A 9,073-nucleotide genomic window follows, 5' to 3' on the forward strand; every position below is an offset into this window, starting at 1 on the left:
TTTTGGGGGGGTTGCTAATGCTGATGATCACGATGAATTTTATGTGTTCTTTAAATATCTTGGTTATTAGCCCTTTGTCTAATGTATGGTGTGAAAATACTTCTCCCATTTGATGTGAAGTGGTGAAGCAGGTCTGCAGGTGTCTGTCTTTCTCCCCCCTCCTTATTTATTTATTTATCTAATTATTTATTTATTACTGGATAGAGACAGAGAGAAATTAAGCGGAGGAACAGGACAAGAGACAGAAAGACACATGCAGCTCTACTTTACCACTCATGGAGCTTTCCCCTTACAGGTGGGGACCAGGGGCTTGAACCTTGGACTTTGCACACTGTAATGTGTGTGCTTAACCAGGTGCACCAATGCCTGACCCATCTCTCCCCCTCTCTACTCCCCGCCCCCGCCACACAAACACATACACTTTCTCTCCATGCTATCTAACAACAACAATGGAAAAAATGGCACCAGGAGCAATGGATTTGTAGTGGAAGCACCGAGCCCCATAGATAACCCCGGAGACAAAAAAAAACTTTTTAAAAAGGGGGGGTGTCAACAGTCTTGCCTTGTTCCTGACCTTAGAGGGAAAGATTTCAGTTTCTCAACATTAAGCTTGATATTGCCTGTGATTCTGTTGTAAATGGTCTTCACTAAGTTAAGGGATGCTCCTCTTCACCCCACATTTTTTGGGTCTTATCATTAGTGATTGCTAAATCTTGTTTAGAGATTGCTCTGCTTCTACTGGAATAATGATTATGTGGTTTCTGGGCTTTCCCTTTGTTGATATGGTGAGTTTTGTCAGTTGATTTCTGTATGTTGAATCCTTCTTGCATCCCCAGATCCCCCTGCAGGCAGGTCAGTTCAGGTGAAGCTTGGAGGGGGTGGGGAGAGCACAGGCTCCTGCTGCAGTGGGAATACTGACACCTGTGGCTTGGAGCAGAATACTAGGAAAAGGTAGTGTAGAGACCCAAGAAGGGCCCATAGATTCCTCTCCAATGGGTTGGCAACACCACTAAACATAATTATGTATTAGGAATAAATTTAACAAAGAAGATGAAAGATTTGTACATAAAAAATGATGGTTAAAATAATCATTCTTCCCAAAGCAATATATAGATTTTATGTAAATCTTATCTATGTCCCAATGAACTTCTTTTTCTTTCTTCCTTACCTCCTTCCTTCCTTCCCCTTTTTTTTATTCTTCTTTTTTTTTAAAGTGTTCCCCTTTCAGAGGCATTTCTGCCACACAGTGACCACCAACCTGGCAGGGGGCTGCAGGGTCCCGCTGGAGGTACAGCAGTGGTAGGTCCAGTGGAGTGGTTGCTGCCAGTCAACTCTCAAGGGGTTCCCTCTACAAAGATGAGTTGGTGGGCATGTTGGCAGGTACATGGCCCAGTGTGTAAAAGTAAAGCTAGGGATGAGGGGAATGTGGGGAGGAAGGAGAAGCCAGGAGTGCTGGAAAGCTGTGGGGGAACCACTTAGATGTGGGGAGTGACAGATACATAGGTCTGTGAGGGCTGTGAGGACTGGGACAGGTGTGGAGGGCTGGGGCAGGGGAACTCAGCCACAAATGCACTGCATGGGTGCCTTGCTGGGAACTGGGACCATTGCTGGGAGATGAGTGACTAGATCACTGAAGAGAAAAAAGCTGTGTATGGTGTCAGCTGGCAGATCCTGCAGAACTCTTTAAGCACTGAGGTGTATTTTGAAGAGTTAGAGATTACATGTGGTGTATATGTGTGTGCATGTGCATCCATCCCATAGGACAGAGAGAAATTGAGAGGGGAAGGAGAGACAGGGAGAGAGGAGGAGATACATTTACAGCACTGCTTCACCATTAGGGTAACTTTCCTCCACCCCTGCAGGTAGGGGTGGGGGCTCTTGTGCATGATGTGTGTTCAGCCAGGTACTGAAACTTGTCAGCCTCTACATGTAGTATCTTGGGGTGCAGCTCCAATCAAGTTACTAGTGATAACCTCAGTGGAGTTTGCTGTCCATTCCATTACAGATTTATTTATAGCTTCCATAGCTTGCTCCAGCTTTTGGAGAGAGCAGGTTTGCTGTACTGTGGTGGCAGGGTGTTTTAAACTCTCCCTCTTTCTCAGGAGAAGACTCCCCTGCTGAGCTCTCCCTGGAAGATCTGGTGGCTGGGTATGTTTTCATCTCCTCTTCTGGGTGGCTTCTCTACTTCTCTTGCTGGTGACATTTTCCTTGTTCAGGTTGCAGGTCATTTCCAGTGAGGATTATCCACAATTCTGTTGTGAATCTGCTGTAGTCTCCCTCAGAGAAGGCAGAGTCCCTCCCTATTTAGCCAATTCTCAGAGTTTCTTTTGGGGCAGTGAAATTTGAGACAATTAGATGGGGTGGGGGTGGCGCACCTGGTTAAGCACACACACTACAATGCACAGAGACCCAGGTTCTAGCCTCTGATCCCTACCTGCAGGATGAAAGCTTTCCAAGTGGTAAGCAGTGCTGCAGGTATCTGTCGCTGTCCCTCTCTATTACTCCTTTCCCTCTCGATTTCTGGCTGTCTCTAGCCAATAAATAAATAAAGATAATAAAAAATGTTTTAAAAAATAAAATTAGATAATGATGTGAATGGTTCAACTCTGTGAATATGCTAAGAATTACTAGATCATATCCTTTCTCTTTTTCGTTTTTTGTCAACTGAGTTTGCACAATGGATAGAGCTGAAGGTGATTGACAGCTACCCAATGGTACTCATATGTGGAATACAGATAAATAAAAAAATTTAAACAAATAATAATATTAACCAAAATGCCTCTATTGTTGTTATCATCGCCTTTGTCACTGGGGCTTCATCTCTCAAGGTTGACTTTTAGTTAGAAAGGCAGAGACAGGAAGAAAGCCACCACAGCACCAAAGCTTGCTTCAATGTGGTGGGGGCCAGGCTTGAATGTTGGTTGTGTCCCTAGTAAAGTGAGTGTGCTGTCCAGGTGAGCTGTCTTGCCAGCCTTGAAAGAGATCAATTTTATGAAATGTGAATCACATCACAATAAATCTGTTAAAGTCTAATCATTTCCAGTGGTTTCACAGTATTTGTCATCAATGTCAGGATCAAAAATGTAGTCTGCCTTTTGGGGGAAAGAATGAATGAGATATTGGAAAAGATAGAAACAGACTGCGGGTATGGACTGACCTGTCAACACCCCTGTTCAGCGGAGAAGCAATTACAGAAGCCAGACCTTCTGCACCCCATAAAAATCTTTGGTCCATACTCCCAGAGGGAGAAAGATTAGAGATCCTTCCAATGGAGGGGAGGGGATATAGAACTCTGATGGTAGAAGTTGAATGGAATTGTACCCCTCTTATCCCATAATCTTGTCAATAATTATTAAATCACAATAAAAAGTGAATGAAATAGTTATTGTCCTTTGGACATCTAAATGTCTTTATCAGTAGACAAATAAAAAGTGTCATTATTATGACCATGTTCATTTATTTACTTTGAAAATAAAAGAATATTTGTCTACTGATGAAGACATTTTCTCTGCCTCTACCAAAAAAAAAAAAAAAAAGCTTTTAAAGAATAAATAATGGCCCCCAGGAGCAGTGAATTCATTGTGCAGCCACCAAGATCAGATCCAGCAGTAACCCTGTTAGAAAGAAAGAAGAGAAAGAAAGAAATCACACAGCTATACTTTTTAAAAATAAGGTAGGAAGAATAAGCACATTCACAACTTGCTATAAACTACTAGTGGAGCTGAAATCAAAATTTAGATTTTTTTTCAGTTAAGTCCTTGAATCTTTATGTTGTTAAAAGTCCTCCTGGCATCTCAAGGTAGGAAGAAGTCCCTGCCTTCCCACCCCCCACCTTTTTTTTTTAATCTTTGACTTTTTCTAGGGCAAGAGGATGGAAGAGGGAACCCAGAAACTTTATCCAAAACAGAAACAAGCTATCAATCAATGGTGCACCATTTGGCTAAAACTCTGAAATAACAAACTGCTTTTAATCTTAATTTATTTGTTTCTAATTTTATACCAGGACTTCTCTGCCCTAATCTGGTCTTGCCAAGAATTCCAAGTTGATATATGAGTAGATACTTTTAATGACTAGAATTTTTTCTCCTCCATCTCTTGTCAGCTTCCTTTCTTATTTGATGCTTTCTTATCGTTCTATCTCTATTTCCTCTCATTGTCTCTACTTAAGAATTAGTGTCGTTCTTGTTAGTGTTTGTTGCATTAAAGGTCATAGGAAAACTACAAAAATGTAATGTTCAGACCATTTATTGTGAATGTATATTTATGGGTTTTTTATTTGTTTGTTTTTTGTAGGGGAATGAGGAGGAGGGTTAGCATTTTTTTCAGGAAGAAAACCACATGGTGTTTTTCCAGGGCATGTGCAGGGTTGGAAGAAGACATAATGGAAGTAACAGCTCCCCCACCCAACTCCCACATTCCTACTTCTTAACCTGTTTATCTGTTTATAGTTTCTCTCCCCACATTCAAATGAAAACCTCCTGAGGGCAAGAGGCTTAGTTCCCTGCAGCATCTCCAGATCAAGACTTGAGGGGCTGCCAGCTGCTTAGTAAATGTTTGTCAGATACACTAATGAATTAATAGCTTCATCAAAGTAAACATCAAAAGAAACAATTAGATTAAGGAGAATCACAGGCCTTTGTTCTCCAAAAGTTTCTTTAAAGTTGTGGCAACAGTGTGTTTTACAGCAAATACAAATCAAAGGAAAGATGATGCATCTTTTTCAACCTGAAAAGACTAAATTCTAATGTTGACAGTCCCCCACCAGAATACCCGGCTGGTCTGAAGCCTGAGAGGACTGGAGAGACTTAGTATTCATGGGGTGCGGGGAGGCTGGTTGGAGGCTTTTGCAATTGAGGGGAGGAGGTGGGGGACAATTAAGGAAAAATAAGCTTTGACAAAGGCACAAAATAGATTTCTCCTTTTAAAAAAAAAACCCTTCTTTCTTTCTTTAAAGCATAGCTGATTTCTTTTTCTTAAAATTAAATAATTAGCTAGATAGAAAAATACTAAGGGACAATCTGCTTTAAGCAAAATGAGTAAGATTACAACCCTGTTGGAAGGAAGCTATAGCCTTGGGTTGAAAGGAGTGATTCTAAGTGACTGAGAAAGCCAGGCCACAAGCTCAGAGCCAATTAAATACATCTAAATGTCCAAAATTTAGCAATTTCTGGTTAAATAATGAGCTTCCCCCCCCCCACTCAATAACCTCACTGCCATTTAAAGAAAAACTCCTTACTATAAGCATTTTTTTTTAGCAATATAACCTGTCATTCTCCAAAATGACATCTTACAAGTCAATTTCAAGATTCACCTTGGCTGTCACTCAGACTCATAAATCTTTCCAAATCCCTTTAGAACCAGTCCGACAGCACAGCCTCACACAATTTAGGATATAAGGCAGCTACACCTGTTGCCTATAAAATGTGTTGTATTCTGACAAACACAATTGTGAGCCTATCTGCCCCAAGACTACTTTTAGGGTGAAAAGGAAACTCTCTTGACCCTTGTATTTGATCCCTCATGTTTTCCTTCAGTAACACAGTCATGCAATTCTCAGCATTACCACACATGATTCTAGTGGATCCTAAACTACTTTTACAGATTGTGACTTCCCTAAGATGAAACAGGCTGCCCACTAAATGATTAAAAAGTAGACAAAAGTTTAACAACATGATCCCTTTTTTATTTGTTTTAAGTAGCAATATAGGAGCTCTATGATATAAGTTTCCTGACTGGGTTACAAACTTAGTAATTATATCCTGAGCTCATACATCTACCCCATCTCCCTGTCAAATGAATGAACTATACTCATCTCATCTTGGACTAAATACACACACACACATACTCATACACCTCTAACAACCAGTATACTGAGTAAAGATAAAAATTATCTCACATTCCACCAAGCCTTGCTTTTCTCATTAAAAAAATATATATGGGTGGAGATGTTTTGAAATACTTGCCTATCTTATCAATCCCAAATAAAATATGTACTGTAGTCATAACAGGTTTTTTTCTTTTTTACCTCTAATCCATTTTGAAATGTTTGCTAATGGTGCACATGTTCCCTCTTAAAATGTGCTTGCTTTTAAAACAATGCCAAGTACAACAACTTTTTTTCTGTGCATATAGAACATTTTATTTTGAGAATCCTTGTTGATGCATGCAGGGTCTGTGCAATGTCAAGAAACATATTTAATCAATCTCTGGGAGAACAGCCTAGTACCATTAGCCTCATTATACAGATAAGAACACTGAGATCTAAATAGGTTAACTAGGGGGTTACAGAATGCTCTACAACAGCAGAATGCTCTAAAAATATTATGTGTGCGGGAAGAAAAATATGATCTTTTGTAAGAAAGAGATCAGTGAAAACAGCCCAAGGCAAGCAGAATTTATATTTTTGTTTTGAAAGCTTTCATGGCTAATGTCAAAAAATACATTGTTCTCCTGAGCTACATACAATTCTCTCATGCAGTATTTTGGGGAGCAATGCTACTTCATCTCCAGAATTCAAGCAAATTGGATCTCTATCTGTGACTTTCTCTATGGAGAACAAAGTAGTAGCAAAGATTCTGGTTCATTATTGCTCTCAGTACCATGCATAATCATCACATTGCTGATATTGCTGTAACCCATACAAACCTAATAAATACATTGCAAGAACGTATCAAGTCTGGTTCCCACATTCATCAAGCTTTTGTTGAGTGGCAACTCTAGATTTGTCTTTGTGCTAATTCTGAAGATGAAATGAAAAACAGCATAGTCCCAGCCTCCCAGTAGCTTTGTATGGACAATAAAAAAGTATGCAGTCAATTATTAAAACATTAAACAAGTAATTAAATTAGAAGCATGCACAAAGAACTCTGGAAGAAAAATATGTGCAAGAAATTAGAGGAGGTGATGTTGGAACCTCATCTTAAAGCAAAACAAGGTAAAAGACAATCCATGCAGATAAGAGTGGTACATGGAAGGGACAAGAAGTATAGAGACCTGAGTAGCCTGGGTGTGTGTGTGTTGCAGGTAGGACGTGAGAATGGAAGATGAACATATTACATCATCACTGATGTTCTTGAAATAGGGAAGAGGCTTGATCACATTTTTTGTGTTTGCTTAATTGTTTGATTTTTAAAAGAGAGACTTTTTGTGGCAATATTCAGTGTCATGGATTGAATCTGTATTGTAGAACATTCCTTTTACTTCCCTGGTGAGATAGATAGATAGATGGATAGATAGATGGACAGATAGATAGATAGATAGATAGAGAAAGAGATACACATGCATATACATGTGTATAAATATATATGGTTATTATTTATGGGTCTTCACTAATGCAAGCCAACTTTTTAAAAATATTTTTTAACTTTATTATTTAATTTGATAGGACAGAAAGAAATTGAGAGGGGATGGGGATAGAGAGGAAGAGATAGACACCTGCAGCACTACTTCACTGCTGTGAAGCTTTCCACCTGCAGGTGGGGACCAGGGACTTGGACCCAGGTCCTTGCTAATGGTAACATGTGCACTTAACAAGAAGCACCACTGCCTGGCCCCCAAACCAACTTTTTTTCAGATATAAAGAGAGAAACAGAGATAAAGGGAAAAATACTACAGCACTGAAACTTCCCCCCGGTGCAGGTAGAAGCTGGGTTGTGTGCAGGGCAAAGCAGGCATACTATCCAAGTGATCTATCTTAACAGTCCATATTTTTGTCTTGAAAAGACAGATTAGGAGATTATGTCTTGAAAAGACAGATTATGGGTAATATTGTGTGTGAATATACATATATGTGTATATATATGCCAGTACATTGAACAAAGATAAAATTATCCCCCATTTCACATACATACATACTCAATATAGTAATAATCAGCTATTTTAATTTTCTGTGTTTATTTTTTCAAGTCTGTACTCTTTAGTCATCTATATTCCACATTATGAGTAAAACCCTCCAGAAACTGTCTTTCAACACTGCATATTTCACTAGGCATAATCACCTTCAGTTTCATCTATTTTGTGCTAAGTGATACTCTCATTTCCTTAAATCACAGAATATTACTCCATTGTATAATTTTACCCAGTCATCTATTAATGGGCATTTAGACAGATATTCAAATATTTTTTTTAAAAAATGAAATCTAGTCCACAGAACAATACAGATGTACCTTGGTGGCATTATGCTAAGTGAAATTAGAGAAAAATAAAAACTATATGATGTCACTCATATTTGAAGAAATGAAGAAACAAAGCAAATGAACAAGAAAAACAAAACAAAATCAACTTTTAGGTATAGAGGTCAGACTGGTGGTTACCGGATATTGGGGGTGTGAAGTGGGAAAAAAAAAAAGAAGAGAAAGAAAAGAAAAGAAATGTATGGTGGGGCAGACAGTGGTGTCATCAACTGCCCAGTTGAACAAACATGTTACTATGCACAAGGACCTGGATTCAAACCTTTAACCAATCCCCACCTCAAGGGGGAAAGTTCATGAGCATTGAAACAGTGCTGCAGGTATGTATATGTGTCCTCTCTCTCCTTTTCCCCTCTCGATCTCTCTCTGTCCTATCAAATAAAATAAAACTGAAAGTGGTGGAATCTTAGAGCAGGCATAAAGCCCTAGCAATAATCCTGGTAGCAATAAAACAAACATAAAAATAAATGTATAGTGGTGGATAGAATGATGGATAGAGGATACCAGTTCGAGCCCCTGGCTCCCCACCTGCAGGGGAGTCGCTTCACAGGCGGTGAAGCAGGTCTGCAGGTGTCTATCTTTGTCTCCCCCTCTCTGTCTTCCCCTCCTCTCTCGATTTCTCTCTGTCCTATCCAACAACAAATGACATCAACAACAGCAACAATAGTAACCACGACAAGGCTACAAAAACAAGGGCAACAAAAGGGGGAAAAAGAAATAGCCTCCAGGAGCAGTGGGTTCATGGTGCAGGCACTGAGCCCCAGCAAAAACCCTGGAGGCAAAAAAAAAAGAATGATGGATAGAAATTAGACTTTTGGGGGGAGCGGGTAGTGGCGCAGCTGGTTAAGCACATATGTTACATTGCACAAGTTCCCGGGTTCAGG

This window comes from Erinaceus europaeus, chromosome 7 (assembly GCF_950295315.1).
Source record: "Erinaceus europaeus chromosome 7, mEriEur2.1, whole genome shotgun sequence".
NCBI classification, from domain to species: domain Eukaryota; kingdom Metazoa; phylum Chordata; class Mammalia; order Eulipotyphla; family Erinaceidae; genus Erinaceus; species Erinaceus europaeus.